The following is a 17,515-nucleotide window of genomic DNA, read 5'->3' on the forward strand; positions in this document are numbered from 1 at the left end:
TTCCCTGTTTTCCCTACTCACAGCTCCTGGAAACCCTTCTTCAGGGGCGCCTGAACCCCCCGTCCGCAGCCAAATCCCTCCACTGGCCGGGGACCAGCACGAGCTCTCTGACTTGCTCGGGCTCTGTGCGGTGGGGCTGGCCGGCCCTCAGGGCTCTAGCCCAGGGCCATCCTGAGCACAGGTATTCGCTGGGCCCCCGGGCGGCATGTCCCATCATGCACATTACGGCTCTTCCCAGCCGCCCAGGTGGCGTCTCTGAACTTGGGATCTCACCCCGGCGGCAGCCAATGGAGGGACGTTAGTGTCCTGGGGCCCCACATGCTGCCTCGTGTAGCGCTGCTGGGATATGGGAGCAGCTGCTTTCACTGGTGGGATGTCGGACAAGCCCGGCCAGGCTGGGCCAGACCAAAGGTCCATGCAGCCCAGTGTCCTGTCTGCCCACAGGGGCCAGGGCCAGGTGCCCCAGAGGGAGTGAACAGACCAGGGAATCATCAAGCGATCCCGCCCTGTCGCCCATTCCCAGCCTCTGGCAAACAGAGGTAGGGACACTGTTCCTTCCCATCCTGGCTAATGAGCACTGATGGACCTAGCCTCCAGGAATTTCTCTAGTTCTTTTTTGAACCCTGTTAAAGAACTGGTCTTCACCACATCCTCTGGCGAGGAGTTCCACAGGTTGACTGTGTCTTATGCAAAGAAAAACTTCCTTTTGTTTGCTTTAAACCTGCTACCTATCCATTTCATTTGGTGACCCCTAGTTCTTGTGTTATGGGAAGCAGTAAATAACACCTCCTTATATATTTTCTCCACTCCTGTCATTTTATAGACAACTAGGGGAATATGGGAGAAGTATCTTTTTCCAAGCTGAAAAGTTCCAGTCTTATTAATCTCTCATATGGCAGCTGTTCCATATGTCTAATAATTTTTATTGCCCTTTTCTGAACCCTTTCCAATGCCAATAAATCTTTTTTTAAAGGGGTGACCACATCTGTCTGCAGTATTCAAGATGTGGGCATTCAATAGATTTATACAGAGGCAGTAAGATATTCTCTGTCTTATTCTCCAGCCCTTTTTGAATGATTCTTAACATTCTGTTTGCTTTTTTGCCTGCTGCTGCAGATTGAGTGGATGTTTTCAGAGAACTCTCCACAAAGACTCCACGGTCTTTCTTGAGTGCCAACAGCTAATTTAGGTCCCATCATTTTATACATATAGTTGGGATTATGTTTTCCAATGTGAATTACTTTGCATTTATCAATATCAAATTTCATTTGCCATTTTGTTCCCAGTCACTTAGTTTTGTGAGATCTTTTTGAAGCTCTTCACAGTCTGCTTTGGTCTTAACTATCTTGAGTAGTTTTGTATCATCTGCAAATGTTGCCACTTCACTGTTTACCCCTTTCTCTAGATCATTTAGAAATAAGTTGAATAGGATGGGTCCCAGGACAGCCCCTTGGGGGACCCTTGGAGACGACTCTCTCCACTCTGAAAATTGACCATTTAATCCTACCATTTGTTTCTTGTCTTTTGGCCAGTTCTCAGTCCATGAGAGGACCTTCCCTCTTATCCCATGACTACGTCCTTTACTTAAGGATGTTTGGTGAGGGACCTTTGTCAAAGGCTTTCTGGAAATCTAAGTCCACAAAATCCACCAGATCCCTCTTGTCCACATGCTTTTTTGACTCCCTCAAAGAATTCTAGCCAATTAGCAAGGCCTGATTTTCCATGTTGACTCGTCCCCAACAAATTATGTTCATCCATGTGTCTGACAATTTTATTCTTTACTATAGTTTCAACCAGTTTGCCTGGTACTGACGTTAGACTTACCGGCCTGTAAATGCCGGGATCACGTCTGGATCCTTTTTTAAAAGTGGGCATCTCATTAGCTATTCTCCAGTCCATTGGTACAGAGGCTGATTTAAAGGAAAGGTTACACACCGCGGTGAGGAGTTCTGCTATTTCTCCTCTGAGTTCCTTGAGCACTCTTGGCCGAATGCCGTCTGGTCCCGGTGACGTCTTCCTGTTTCGTTCATCAATGTATTCTAAAGCCTTTGCTAATGACACCGCGGGGTGGGACAGCGCCCAGCCATAGGCCGTACCTGGGCAGTCGCAGACCCAGGGAAGTAGCTGCTCCAGTTCTAATACTTGTTATTGGATCAACTTCTGTTGGTGAAAGGAACAAGCTGCCAAGCTCGCCCAGAGCTCCCCTTCCAGGCTGGCAAAGGTAGGTGGGGCCTAGTGGCCCTTTAAACGCTGCCGCGCAGCACCCCAGGAGATGGAGCTCTGCTGCTGTGAATTTCTGGTGCAGACCCCCCCTGCCCATGTCACCGCCACATGCCGGGTGGAGCCGCTGGCTGGCAGGGGTTAGCGCCGACTGGTGAAGGTGAAGTCACCCGGAGCAGCGTGGAGGGTTAGCGGGTTGTAGATTGTTGCAGTGCACCTGTCGCTTGTTTTTTCTGAGTGGCGGCTGGGGCACCGGGCACGCTGCCGAGGTTTGTGTAGGGCCCCTGGGGTGGGAAAGGTGTGTGGCTGCGATGATCAGTGCCCCACAGTCAGTGTGCCTGCGGCGTGGCCCCTCGGGAGCTGCTTTCAGTGGGGGGGCCAGTCCCAGGCTGGAGCCTGGCCAAGTCGGGGTGTGGGCCAGGAGAGGCGGTGCGGGAGAGGGTCCCCACGGCGGATGGGCGGTCACAGTTTAATGATGCCCTGCATGGGTTCCAGCAGGGGGGTGTGTGACTACTGGGGTGGCTGCCTGGCTGGCTTCCCTCGCAGTGAGGCAGATGCTCCAGGGTATTTGGGTGGCCCTTCCAGGGTGCAATTTACGGCTCTGGCTTACAGGATCTGACAACAAAGGGTTCTGGGGTCGGCAGATCCCCGTCTAGACTACCGCGCCGAGCCAACAAACAGCTCATCGGCACGGCGCGGCAGCCATTTTGATGTAAATGAAGTGGCAATTATTTAAATCAGCGCTTCATTTCCCTTTGCCGAGTAAACTCATCTACATGGCTCCGGCGGGGGAGCCATGCCGTCTAGACACACCCACAAGGTCCCTGCAAAGCTGTGGCAGCAGCAGGGAAGCCGCACAGGGCCAGCCTGGGAGGGCAGAGCGGGGGTTGGGGGCATGAGCAGAAGGTGAGGAAGCCACCTGTGTTGGGCCCTGCAATGGGGCCGTGTGGGTGGGACCCGGACGGCATCGTGGCTCACCTCGGGGGCGGCAGGTCAGAGCTGCAGACGGGAGCTTTGCCTCTGAGCGGAGTCCAAGAACCGTGCTGTGATTGGGACTGAGCGGCTACGCCCAGAGCCCGGCCTGCTGGCCGAAGGGCCTGGCGGCTGCGAGCGCCGCCCTAGAGGGTTCCACTCTGCCGTGGAAGGGCCCGGCGGCTGCGAGCGCCGCCCTAGCGGGTTCCACTCTGCCGTGGAAGGGCCCGGCGGCTGCGAGCGCCGCCCTAGCGGGTTCCACTGTGCCGTGGAAGGGCCCGGCGGCTGCGAGCGCCGCCTTAGCGGGTTCCACTCTGCCGTGGAAGGGCCCGGCGGCTGTGAGCGCCGCCCTAGCGGGTTCCACTGTGCCGTGGAAGGGCCCGGCGGCTGCGAGCGCCGCCTTAGCGGGTTCCACTCTGCCGTGGAAGGGCCCGGCGGCTGCGAGCGCCGCCCTAGCGGGTTCCACTGTGCCGTGGAAGGGCCCGGCGGCTGCGAGCGCCGCCTTAGCGGGTTCCACTCTGCCGTGGAAGGGCCCGGCGGCTGCGAGCGCCGCCCTAGCGGGTTCCACTTTGCCGTGGAAGGGCCTGGCGGCTGCGAGCGCCGCCCTAGCGGGTTCCACTTTGCCGTGGAAGGGCCCGGTGGCTGCGAGCGCCGCCCTAGCGGGTTCCACTCTGCCGTGGAAGGGCCCGGCGGCTGCGAGCGCCGCCCTAGAGGGTTCCACTCTGCCGTGGAAGGGCCCGGCGGCTGTGAGCGCCGCCCTAGAGGGTTCCACTCTGCCGTGGAAGGGCCCGGTGGCTGCGAGCGCCGCCCTAGAGGGTTCCACTCTGCCGTGGAAGGGCCCGGCGGCTGTGAGCGCCGCCCTAGCGGCTTCCACTCTGCCGTGGAAGGGCCCGGTGGCTGCGAGCGCCACCCTAGCGGGTTCCACTCTGCCGTGGAAGGGCCCGGCGGCTGCGAGCGCCGCCCTAGCGGCTTCCACTCTGCCGTGGAAGGGCCCGGCGGCTGCGAGCGCCGCCCTAGCGGGTTCCACTCTGCCGTGGAAGGGCCTGGCGGCTGCGAGCACCGCCCTAGCGGGTTCCACTGTGCCGTGGAAGGGCCCGGCGACTGAGCCAGGTGCAGGCCCCAAGTAGCGGCACTGGAGCTGACTGGGCCCAGCATAGCAGGTGCGTCCGTGCAGCAGGGGCAGAACGCCACGTGGAAGAGCCTCCATGGGGCTCAGGCCCTGGGGTGCCCCCTGTTACTGGGCCAGGCCCAGGCAGGGAGGTGCCCTACGTCGGTGCCCCAGCCCGGGGAGCTGCCTTGTGCACATGTCCCTGGCTCGTGCTCCAGGGGAGAGGGGCGTGCGACTTGGGACGGATCGGAAGCTGCCTGAAGGAGCTTTATAGACCACAGGGCTGCCCCCCCAGACCCCCGGGACTCCTGGCAGCGCTAACCCCCCGGGCCCCACCTCTCCCGGCGACATGGCAGCAGCCCTGGCCTGTTGTGCGCATGCGGCTGCACTAGGCAGGACTTGCCTTGATCCGCAGCATCTGGGAGGCGCCTGCCGCTTTCTCCAGCCCTGCTTTTATGGCAGCAATAAAGCCTCTTTGCAATTCTAGCTCACTCCTGCGCCCTTGAAAGCTGTCCTTGCGCCCTCCCCATGTTGAATTTGCTGGGACGCGGCCTTGGGCCTGACGCCCCTTGCACGATGCTGACCAGCTGGGGATGAATGCCCTCGCTGGGGAGAGCTTTGGAGCTGCACTGCTCCCTCGCCTCTCCAGGCCCATGGCTGGGGGGACTCTGAGGGGCTGCGGCAAAGCGCCCCTTGGCCGGCTGGTACGCACAGGGCACAGTGCACCAGCAGGAGGAAGTGGGACCCCTCTGAACCAAGGGGAGGTGGGTGGGGCCCTGTCTGTAGCCAGGAGGCCAGGACTGGGCATGGGGTGCTCCGGGCAGCCCGGGCTGTGTGCGTCCCTGTGAACCAGCAGGGCTGTGGCTTGTTGCTGTGCGAGCTCTGGGGGAGCCCACTGAGCCAGGCACATTGTCATTAGCGCTACAGAACCCGAACCGCCAAGCTCGGGCGCCGCCCAGCACCCTGCGCAGAAATCTTCGGGCTGGGGGTGGGGACCTCAGGGTGCGGGAGTTCCAGTGGGGCTTTCCCCCGCTGCACGGCTGGGGCCGGAGCTCCCTTGGCAGGCCCTGGGCAGGCTGGGTGTCTGGGGAATCTCCTGCCTCTCCTAACTGGGAGCCAAGAGGGGCCCCCACTGCAAAGGCTGATGCTAGACCCGGGCCCACGAGAGGATCAGGCCTGAGTCCGGGGGCGGCTGGGGCGGGGCCTTGTCGGTGGAAGGCGAAGGGCCGATTTGAGGAGGCAGCAGCTCAGATGAGTCTGGGACACTCCCGGGGCGGCAGGTACGCGAGGCAGGGGGAGGCGTTGCCAGCCTGGCCCCACCCACATTCCGCCCCCAGAACGCCTGCTGCCCCGAGCACCCTCCCCCCGTGCTCCAGGGCTCTCCGTGGTGCTGAGGCCAGGGAGACTGCGGGCGGAGCACAGCTCCACCTCCCCATGGTGCTGTGTGCGTGGGGGGAAGGGACTTGGCTCCTGGGGAGGGCAGGGCCTGGGCAGAAGGGGCGGGGCTGGAGGCGTGTCTCCCCAGCCCTACTTTCACCCACCACCCATGGGCACCCCGGGCCACCTGGCACGTCCCTGGTGCTGATCGTTGCAGTCACAAGGCTCCGGGCCAGGGTGCCTTTGGGGCTCTTGCTGGGTTCGGTTCTCTCGCGGGGGTGGCAAGGGCCTGGCTCCTCGGCTGGTGCTAGAATGGCTCTGGCCCGCGCCGTCTGGCAGCGGCACGCACAGGCTGCTTCCGCGTGCAGGGCGGGCCTGTCACGGTTCTGCTGCCTGTGCTGATGCGGTGCCGGAGCCTGGCTGCGCGTCGCCCTAATTGGAGCAGGCCTCTAATGAACGGTCAGGCCGTGACGCATGGGCTGGTGCCGCGAGCTCAGGGCCCTGTTGAGATGCTCGCGTCTCCTGACAGGGAGCAGCCAGCTGCTTTCTCAGCTTGGTTTTTACTCGCTCCCGCCAGACCCGTAAATGAGGCTTAAAGGTGAAAACGCCTGAGGCAAAGGACATGCATGAGCTGGCTGTGTGACACACTCAGAGGTGGGCAGGCAGGCAGATTGACAGGCAGACAGACAGGCAGGCAGACAGGTTGACAGGCAGACAGATAGGCAGGCAGACCAGGGTCTCATGCCAGCCAGTAACACACCCCAAAGCCTGGCTGGCCAAGCTCAGCTCCCCTGTTGGCTTGGGGCTGGTCAATGAGGAGTAACGGTAGTTTGAATTAGGAGCATGTAGCCGCGGGCATGGAGGTCAAACTACCAGGCATTTAAAAATGGCGGCGCCAGGGAACATGCAAATGAAGCCTGGGACATTTAAATCCCGGGCTCCATTTGCACGTTAGAATGCCTACATTAGCCACCCTAGTTCTAACTAGGGTGGCAGTGTAGACAAATCCTTACAGAACAGCCTGTGCCTGTGCTCCGGAGGAGAGAAAAAGTCTTCATTGAAGCCACCCACTGCATGTCCGTCCCTTCCCGGCTCTTGGCACATTCCCTAATCGCATGAGCCACGTGCTCCAGGCTGAGGCGGAGGGGAACGGCATCATGAAAACATCACAAAGGCTCCGGCTTCCTTGGCGAAGAGGCTCAGGGTTGCTGTGTGGGCCCCGAGTGGAAGATCCGTGCCCCCTGCGTGCGTTGGGTCAAGATGAGGGGGCGCGACTCTGTCCCAAAGCATGGCCTAGGGTGAGCCCATCCCTGCATGGACAGCAGAGCCTGGTCTCTGAGCGGGGTGTGTGTGGCCATGGCCCCTGGATGCCGGCGGATGGACCCTAGCAAGTTGGACTATGGGATGTGTATTGGCGTGTGTGTGCGTGAACCTATGGCCACCCTCGCCTGGATGGCTGGAGGGTTGACAAGCCCCCAGCAGCCTTTGGTGTCGAGTGCATGAACCTGCCACTCAACTGACTGGGCTCAGGCTTCTGGAAAGATCTCGTTTTCATTGGCCGTGCTCCAAGGCTGCACACAGCGCTTTGCAAAGTCACCCCTCGTCCCACTGCACAGCCGGGCCCTGGCGCTGCCTCGGCGCATGCGCCATCACTGTACTGCAAGGGGCTGAAGGAGGAGGCCACGTGGCAGTGGAGCTCAGCTACCACCCAGCATCACCCACCTCTGGCCAAGCTTTCCCAGCTAGTTCCTTATTGCTAGTGGCACCGCGCCTGCGCTCCGTGGCCAGAGAGCGATGTGAGACTTGTGGTCACCCCCCACGTCCCACCATCACCCGCACCCTAGGACGCACCTTGTTTGTCAATGCGCAGTGCAGAATCCCGGGGAGAGCGCCTGGAGCCCTCCGGTCTGTGTGTTTCCTTCTGCTGGGGCAGGGTCGTTCCATGTTGGGCTACGGCGATTTTTCAAGCTTGGGATTTGATGTGCGCTGTAGAGCTGGTGTGGAACAGGGTGTTTGTGCGTCCATCACAGAGCCTAACGTTTTCCTAGATGTCAGAGTGCGTCTACACAGCACCCTTAGCTCAAAACCCCACCGCCTTGTCCTGCCCGCTGGGCAAGAGAGAACGACTTGTCTCCAGCCTTTCTCCGGCAGCCTCTCAAGTGGCTGGAGCCCGCCGGCAAGTGCCCCTCATCTCTCTCCTCCAAACTAAACATGCCCTTCCAGCCGCCCTGCAGGTACCGCCCGGGGCTGGGTTCCCGGGGTGACGTACTGAACAAAGCAGGGGTTAAAACCCGCCCATGCCCCAGAGCGGTGATAACACCCGAAGCCAGGGGAGCTCCGGGCAGGATCACTTTGTGTGACTGCTCAGCAGACCCGCTGTGTCTCCGGTAGAGCCGGCGTGGCCTCTGCCCGTGGGCTGCACCCAGCATGGCCTTTGTGTCCCTGGTAGAGCCGGCATGGCCTCTGCCCGTGGGCTGCACCCAGCATGGCCTTTGTGTCCCTGGTAGAGCTGGCATGGCCCTTGTGTCCCCGGTGGAGCCGGCATGGCCTCTGCCCGTGGGCTGCACCCAGCATGGCCCTTGTGTCCCTGGTAGAGCTGGCGCGGCCCTTGTGTCCCCGGTGGAGCCGGCATGGCCTCTGCCCGTGGGCTGCACCCAGCATGGCCCTTGTGTCCCTGGTAGAGCTGGCGTGGCCTCTGCCCGTGGGCTGCACCCAGCATGGCCTTTGTGTCCCTGGTAGAGCTGGCATGGCCCTTGTGTCCCCGGTGGAGCCGGCGTGGCCTCTGCCCGTGGGCTGCACCCAGCATGGCCCTTGTGTCCCTGGTAGAGCTGGCGTGGCCTCTGCCCGTGGGCTGCACCCAGCATGGCCTTTGTGTCCCTGGTAGAGCTGGCATGGCCCTTGTGTCCCCGGTGGAGCCGGCATGGCCTCTGCCCGTGGGCTGCACCCAGCATGGCCCTTGTGTCCCCGGTGGAGCCGGCATGGCCTCTGCCCGTGGGCTGCACCCAGCATGGCCTTTGTGTCCCTGGTAGAGCTGGCGTGGCCCTTGTGTCCCCGGTGGAGCCGGCATGGCCTCTGCCCGTGGGCTGCACCCAGCATGGCCCTTGTGTCCCCGGTGGAGCCAGCATGGCCTCTGCCCGTGGGCTGCACCCAGCATGGCCCTTGTGTCCCCGGTGGAGCCGGCATGGCCTCTGCCCGTGGGCTGCACCCAGCATGGCCTTTGTGTCCCAGGTAGAGCTGGCGTGGCCTCTGCCCGTGGGCTGCACCCAGCATGGCCTTTGTGTCCCAGGTAGAGCTGGCGTGGCCTCTGCCCGTGGGCTGCACACTGAGGGTTGGTCTCTATTGCAGAAACGAGTCAGGACGAGTCTCTGAAGATTCCCATTATACCCAGGGTTGCAGAGCCTTTGACGTGGGCCAGTGCAAAGGGGCTGCAGGGAGAATCAAGGAGCCAGCGGGTTAGACAGGACCATGAGGGTCACCTGGACCCCCCCAGGCTTGTTGTGTCTAACCCATCCCAGCCAGATGGCACCAGCCGCCGTTGGACACCTCCAGCACAGGGGTCGGATCTGGGGCCCATGCACTTGTTCAGCAGGGTCCGCGGAGCCTTTCTTACAGCGCGGCCTCCCGGCCCGCCCGGCTGCTCTGTGGCCTGTCTGCAGCCCCCAGCCAAATGAGCTGGCAAGGGCCATGTTTGAGCATTTCCCTCCGACGCCCCCTCTCTGGCCGAGCCTTCACGCGCCGTGCATGGCTGGGCTGCTGAGGGTTAACGTGACTTACAGCTGGCGCAGGGCTGCTTTCTCAAATTCCAGCGGAGCGTGGCTTCGGAGACATGTGTACACTGGGCAGCCCCGGGGGGGAGCAGCTGGGAGCCTCTATTATAATGACAAGGGCAGTGCTATTTCACTACAAGCTGAACTTTAGTTCTGACATCCTATTACTGAAACCCAGCGCCCCCGCGCCGGGCACTCGCGGTTTAGCATTTTGGACTTGGCACACACATTAATCAAGTCACCCAAAGGTCGGCCTTGTCCCCGTCTCTGGACATTTTCATCAAGTCTTCACAGTCGATTGCAGCAAGGTGCCCTGTCTCCCTTCACAAGTCAATAGTCGGCTCCAGTTACACAAGTGACACGTTGGCCATACAGCGAAAACAGCGAGCAGTCCTGTGGCACCTTACACACTGACTAAACCAGATAGCACTCTAGCGTGTCATGAGCAAGCCCCCTTCCTCAGTTGGGGTATGTCTACACTACCACCCTAGTTCGAACTAGGGTGGTAATGTAGACATACCCATGGAGTGGAAATAACAGAAACCAAGAGAAATATATAACAGCAAAAAGAGTACCTGCCAATTGCTAATGAGGCTAAGTAAGGCAATGGGATGTGTCCCAGTCTTAGCTTTTGAGGTACACATGCAGTTGTTAAAGGCAGGGGAGACTGAATTTATAATGCGCCATCTAGTTAATGTCTTTAAAAACCTCAGAGGGGCAGCCGTGTTAGTCTGTAACTTTAAAAACAATGAATAGCCCTGTGGCACCTTAGGGCATGTCTACACTACAGGACAAAGCCAAATTAAGCTGCGCAACGTCAGCTACGTTAATGATGTAGCTGAAGTCGAAGTAGCGTAACTCGGCTTTTCACGCTGTCCACGCTGCAGGGAGTGGAAGGAAGAGCGCTCTCCCTCCGACTGCCCTTACTCCCTGTGAAATGAGCGTTACCAGCATCCACCAGAGAGCCCCCTCACTTTGAAGTTGCTGTCTTAACTCGACCGCGAATTCGATCCCTGGTAGATCAACAGCGGTAGCTTTGATTTTCTGCTGCAGTGTAGACAAACCCTTTAGGTATGTCTAGACTGCATGGCTCCATCGACGGAGCCCTGTAAACTAGTTTACCCGGCATAGGCACAGAAACGGGGATTTAAATAATCCCCGCTTCATTAAAATAAACATGGCCGCCGCGCTGCGCTGACGATCAGCTAATCCGGCACAGCACGGCAGTCTAGACACAGATCTGTTGGCTGGGGAAGCCTTTGCTGACCAATCCCTTATGCCTCGTGAAACAAGGTTTACAGAATCGGTCGGCAAAGGTTTCCCCGGCCAACAGATCTGTGTCTAGACTGCCGTGCTGTGCCGGATCAGCTGATCGTCAGCGCAGCGCGGCGGCCATGTTTATTTTAATGAAGCGGGGATTATTTAAATCCACATTTCTTTGCCTATGCCGGGTAAACTAGTTTACAGGGCTCCGTTGACGGCGCCATGTAGTCTAGACATACCCTGAGAGACTAATCAAAGTTTGACGCTCATGGTTCCATTTATTTTGGTTAGTCGCTCAGAAAGGTGCCATGGGACTGCTCCTCTTTAAAGTTCCTGTCTTTGTTCATGCCCAGGGGAACAGTATTAGATTTGTAGCTGAACGTCAGTTCTACTCTCACGCTGGCATTGGCTGGCAGGGTTCCTCTGTTGAAGGACGGCTACTTTTACGCCCGTGCTTGAGTGTCCAGGCAGGTTAACATGCTCCGCTCCAGGTCTCTGTGTGTTCCCATTGCTGCTGTCTGATTTGTGTCCATGTCTCCTTTGGAGCACAGACTGTCCACTCTGGCCAGTGTCCATGGCGGAGGGGCATTGCTGGCACTTGATGGCAAAGATCACATTAGTGGATGTGCAGTTGTATGAGCTTCTGATGTGTGTCTGATCTGTGCTCCTCCCCCGGCCCAGGGCGCCGTGTCTGATCTGCGCCCCCCCCCCCCCCGGCCCAGGGCGCCGTGTCTGATCTGCGCCCCCCCCGGCCCAGGGCGCTGTGTCTGATCTGCCCCCGGCCCAGAGCCCTGCCCATTTGTGCCGTGTCCGATCCCAGCACAGTGTCCAGTAACGACTGTCATGTTCCAGGACGCTGTTGTGAGCGCACAACCCAGTGCTGTGCCCAGTGCTGTGTTTGCACCGAGCCTTGAGCAAAGGGGGCCGAGTGAGGTGTCTGTGGAGAGCTGCTGCTTTGCGGAGTCTGGCTGCGCTGCGTCCACAGGTGCCCTGTCTGCACTGGACGCCCTGAGCAATGGCTGCGCTTCTGTTTCAGGGACACAGCAGCAGGCGGCCAGTGACCAGCAGCTTCTCTGCCAATGGGCCTCACGTGGGGCCAGGCCAGCCGAGGCAGGTGGCTGTGACATTCAGGCCAGCACAGCAGCCAGGGCTGCTAAGGACTGAGCCCTGCCTGGCCGGGTGCCTGGCTCCGTCTGGGGAGGTACCTTCCCCCGGCGAGAGCAAAGGGACACAAGGGCCCTCGCGCCTCCTCCGTCTGTCTCCTCCGGCTCAGCACTTCAGAAGCAGCGCTGCTCGGACCCGGGCCCAGCCTGACAAAGGGCGTGTCCCCGAGGCGTCCAGACGGCAGTTTGCTCCGTCTCTGCTCTGAGCCTGCCCCGGGCGGTGACGGGGCGAGTCCTCTCGGTCCTTCAACGTTTTACTCCCAACCTTTTCCTCCCTTCTGCTAGTGATGAACCGTTCCATGGCGGATGCGGAAGGGTCGGCTCTTGGCGTGAGATCTGAGGTGTACATTGACCTGGGGTGTCAGAGGGGAGGTGGGGGGATGGGTTATAACCTCTCCCGTGTGAGCGGGGGTTGGGGGGGCACAGGGAGCACTGGGGTGTCAGAGGGGAGGTAGGGGAGGGGTTATAACCTCTCCCCTGTGTAAGGGAGGGCTGGGGGGCACAGGGAGCACTGGGGTGTGTGAGGGGAGGTGGGGGATGAGTTATAACCTCTCCCCTGTGTAAGGGGGGGCTGGGGGGCACAGGGAGCACTGGGGTGTGTGAGGGGAGGTGGGGGATGAGTTATAACCTCGCCCCTGTGTGAGCAGGGGGCTGGTGGGGCACAGGGAGCACTGGGGGTGTGTGAGGGGAGGTGGGGGGATGGGTTATAACCTCTCTTCTGTGTAAGAGGGGGCTGGGGGGCACAGGGCGCACTGGGGTGTCTGAGGGGAGGTGGGGGGATGGGTTATAACCTCTCTTCTGTGTAAGAGGGGGCTGGGGGGCACAGGGAGCATTGGGGTGTGTGAGGGGAGGTGGGGGATGGGTTATAACCTCTCCCCTGTGTAAGGGGGGGCTGGGGGGCACAGGGAGCACTGGGGTGTCTGAGGGGAGGTGGGGGAGGGGTTATAACCTCTCTTCTGTGTAAGAGGGGCTGGGGGGCACAGGGAGCATTGGGGTGTCTGAGGGGAGGTGGGGGATGGGTTATAACCTCTCCCCTGTGTAAGGGGGCTGGGGGGGGGCACAGGGAGCGCTGGGGTGTCTGAGGGGAGGTGGGGGATGGGTTATAGCCTCTCCCCTGTGTGAGGGAGACTGGGGGGGCACAGGGAGCACTGGGGTGTGTGAGGGGAGGTGGGGGATGGGTTATAACCTCTCCCCTGTGTAAGAGGGGCTGGGGGGCACAGGGAGTACTGAGGTGTGTGAGGGGAGGTGGGGGGATGGGTTATAACCTCGCCCCTGTGTAAGGGGGGGCTGGGGTGCACAGGGAGCACTGGGGTGTGTGAGGGGAGGTGGGGGATGGGTTATAACCTCGCCCCTGTGTAAGGGGGGTCTGGGGTGCACAGGGAGCACTGGGGTGTCTGAAGGGAGGTGAGGGATGGGTTATAACCTCGCCCCTGTGTAAGGGGGGGCTGGGGGGCACAGGGAGCACTGGGGTGTGTGAGGGGAGGTGGGGGATGGGTTATAACCTCTCTTCTGTGTAAGGGGGGGCTGGGGTGCACAGGGAGCACTGGGGTGTCTGAAGGGAGGTGGGGGATGGGTTATAACCTCGCCCCTGTGTAAGGGGGGGCTGGGGGGCACAGGGAGCACTGGGGTGTCTGAAGGGAGGTGAGGGATGGGTTATAACCTCGCCCCTGTGTAAGGGGGGGCTGGGGGGCACAGGGAGCACTGGGGTGTGTGAGGGGAGGTGGGGGATGGGTTATAACCTCTCTTCTGTGTAAGGGGGGGCTGGGGGGCACAGGGAGCACTGGGGTGTGTGAGGGGAGGTGGGGGATGGGTTATAACCTCGCCCCTGTGTAAGGGGAGGCTGGGGGGCACAGGGAGCACTGGGGTGTGTGAGGGGAGGTGGGGGATGGGTTATAACCTCGCCCCTGTGTAAGGGGCGCTGGGGGGCACAGAGAGCACTGGGGTGTCTGAAGGGAGGTGGGGGATGGGTTATAACCTCGCCCCTGTGTAAGGGGGGCTGGGGGGCACAGGGAAGGTGGGGGTGTCTGAGGAGGTTGCTTGTGGGAGTTCTTGCTGGGCGGGGGAACAGCAGTGCTCGGTGTGGCTGGTTTGGCACCTTAGAGCGAGGGACCCCCAGCCTTGGGCTGTAGGTAGCCCTGGTTCTGAGCAGTTCTCCCCAACGTGACGCTCTCGGGGTACCCCGGAATCCCCCTCTGTTACATGGCCCTGCGCGATCCACGTCCTCCGAGCCTGGGGCCTGGACAGCGTGTCCCCCGCACCAGCAGCAGTCGGCCCAGCGTGTGCTAGCGCCTCCCCTCCCTTGCCTGCACCCCAGGCTCCTCCGTGGGCAGGCCCCTCCCAGCTGCTCTCCACCCCGCTGGCTGGACGACCCCCCCTCAGCAGGTGGCGTCTCCAGCTGGAAGAGTTGGTACGGGGCGTGAGGGTGGGCTGCAAGCACCGGGGCCTGCGGGAGCCAGAAGAGCTGGTGCAGCCCAGGCCGGCTCAGAGCTGCTGGCAGCGTCTCCCTGCACCGCTGCGGAATGGTCGCGCCCCATCTGCACCCGACGTAACCGCCTCGACTCTGGCGGGCAAAGGGCCCCCGGGCGCCCGGCCTGGCGCCCTCCTGGCCTAGGACTGGCTGCCCTTGGACTCGCTCGGCCCTGCCAGGCCATGCCGGTTCCTGGAGGCCAGAGCACAGGTGCATGCAGTGCGTAGGAGGCGGAGGGGGGGTGTTCAGGAGTCAGGGCTGGGGGGCGTAGGGGTGATGAGGGGCAAGGGAGCCCTTTCTGGGGGGGTGGGGGGCTGCAGCCGCAAGTACCAGCTCACTGCAGCTCTTCTTCCTCTGACGTTCGGGGCGCGAGGGGAAAGTTCACAACCTGCTGCACCCACCTCTGCCCTCCCCTCAGCAGCCTCAGCCGCAGCCGGACAATGGCCCCAGCTGGGCACTGGCCCCTCGCTCCCAGAGGAAGAAGACCCTGTACACGCGGCGCCAGGGGGGGCAGCTGGGCTCAGGGCTGGGACTGCCCCAAGTGGGGGAGGCGTCCACCCCCAGCCAGCCCCTTTCAGCTGCCGGGCTGCCTGCTGCTTAGCAAAGTACCTGCAGGGCGTCCCGGGAGACCCGCCTGGCCGGGAGCAGCTGCAGCCGAGCGCCCCAGCCGGTCGGACACTTGCCAGGGCACCACCCTGTCACATTACCAAATCTGAGGGAAGCAGCCAGATCCCTGCTGCACCCTTAGGTGGGGGTGTTGGCCCCAAAAATGGTATAAAAGGGGCCATGTGGGGTGTTGAATAGAAGCTCACTGTCTGCTAATCCTATGTACGCTGGTCATGTGATTGTATAATGTCTGTGTGTGGAGTTAGGAATCTGTAATCTGTGTGGCTACTGACTATTTCTCTGAATGTGGCTGAGCATTGGGCAGAGCCCGGCCTATGGACATGCTAATTAGCAAGGCCCTGTGGGACAATGGCTCTCAATGGGCCAAGGACACACCTCGGGAACGGTGACCGACACCTAAGGGCTACCAGCAGGGAACAGGGATAGGCCGCTGGCCAGGTAACCTGCTGCAGCCAAGAAGAGACCAGGAAGGAGGGATAAAGAGGCCATGTGGCTGACTCCATCTTGGTACTCAGCTCAGCACTTCATCCCAGAGGCAGCACTGCAGGGATCGAAGAGCCTGGAAGACCTGTGAACCCATCCTGATCTAGGATGCGCAACAAGGACTTTTAAACCAGCAGCTGTAACATCTCTGCTAGAGCCTGCATCGAGAACTGGGAGATTCGATGCATGTAATGAATGATACTTTAGAAACCTCACTCTCATGCTTTTCTTTCTTGTAGCAATAAACCTTTAGATGTTAGATTCTAAAGGATTGGCCCAGCGTGATTTGTGGGTAAGGTCCAGAGGGTAAATTGACCAGGGATCTGTGGCTGGTTTCTTGGAACCGGACAGAACTTGTTCGGGGGTAGGTGGGATTGGGTGCTAGGACCCCCCACCTGCGTATGAGGCCCGGGGCCATCTGGGGCACGGATATTGCTGGGGTGTCGGAGGGGTTTTGCTCGGGAGGCTTCAGGCAGGCAGCTGAAGCGCTCTGTGGGACTGGTTTGTGGCCTGTTTGGAGAGGTCACCAGTCTGGGGGCTGTAAGGAGCCCCGAAGTTGAGCAATTCGCCCTGAGCAGACGTCCTCAGCTGTGCCCAGACACGGCCCGGTCCGTCACACACCCCCAGGTGGAGCAGCTTCCTTTCCCCCCTGCTCTGTGGGGCTGGGAGGTGTCCTGTGTGGCACCCCGAGCCCAGGCAAGGGAGCGGCCATCGCAGGCCTGGCCCCTGTAAAAGGGGACGACCGGTCCTCATGCGGCGCCGGTCACTCACCATGTGGCCATGATCAGGAGCTGGTTGTGAGCAGACCCCACCAGTGCTCCCCTGCCGAGCAGGGCAGGGGCCGCGATCCCCTTGGCACACGCTGATGCTCTGGAGTCTGGTTCCATTCCATCTGGAGCAAGCCCCATAGAGCATGGCAAAGGGCCTGCAGCCCCCCTTCCAGGGCAGCCAGCTGCCATGGACTCAGAGCCCCTGGAGCCTTGGGGGGCCTTGGGCCGCGGCAGGCCGGCTGGCGGGTGGCAGTGGAGCCAGGCGGGGAGCTGCCAGCCAGTCTGGGTGGGAACCCCGTGGAAATCGAACGGTCTCTGAACAAGATTTGGATGTGGACACATTGGCCAGTTCCCTGGGGGGCGGGGAGGGGCCTGCTGCCTGAAGTGGCGTCTCTCGGGATGACAGAGGGGGCGTCCGAATCAGCCTGACCTGTACAGACCCCAGGGCGTTCTCGTTTGAATTCCTAAGCCCCTGAGAGAACAGCGGAGGTGCCAGGTGTAAATCCGTAGTAACTGGTAGAAATTGACCAGGAACAGCGGTGTCATTTCACACTTCAGCACCGTCTAAACGAAGGGATGGGAGCACAAACCTGCGTTTCCATCCTGGGATTGGCGCTTTAGACCCGCCAGGGAGCCTTGTGGGACTGTTGAATGGTGGGGGTGAAAGTACAGCTGTCCACGTTGGAGCTGAACGGCTGGGAGCCAGCCTGCTGGTGCGTGGGCAGTTGCCTTCGAAGGCCCTTTGCCCGTGACACAAGGGTAAATTGACCAGGGACCGTGGCTGGTTTCTTGGAACCAGACAGAACTTGTTCGGGGTAGGTGGGATTGGGTGCTAGGACCCCCCACCTGTGTATAGGCCCGGGGCCATCTGGGGCACGGATATTGCTGGGGTGTCGGAGGGGTTTTGCTCGTGAGGCTTCAGGCAGGCAGCTGAAGCGCTCTGTGAGACTGGTTTGTGGCCTGTGTGGAGAGGTCGCCAGTCGGGGGGGTGTGAGGAGCCCCGGATTTGAGCAATTCGCCCTGAGCAGACGCCCTCAGCTGTGCCCAGAGAGGCTTGGTCCGTCACAGTGGGCAAGCGAAACTGAGGTCTGGGCCAAGCCCCTGGGGCCTGGAGACATGGGCTGGGAGCCTGGAGTCACCTGCCAGCCCCTGGCCACTCAGCCGCTGCCTATTCCCCCTGCAAACGCTGGCCAACATGAAGGTGGGCACGGCTCCGCTCCGCTCCGGAAGCCCAGCGCTAGTCCCCAGGAGGGAGTCAGGCGCCTCCCCCCAGCCTGTCTGCTGGTGGCAGCATTGAC

This window comes from Pelodiscus sinensis, chromosome 15, assembly GCF_052426305.1.
Source record: "Pelodiscus sinensis isolate ZL-2025 chromosome 15, ASM5242630v1, whole genome shotgun sequence".
Lineage (NCBI taxonomy): Eukaryota > Metazoa > Chordata > Testudines > Trionychidae > Pelodiscus > Pelodiscus sinensis.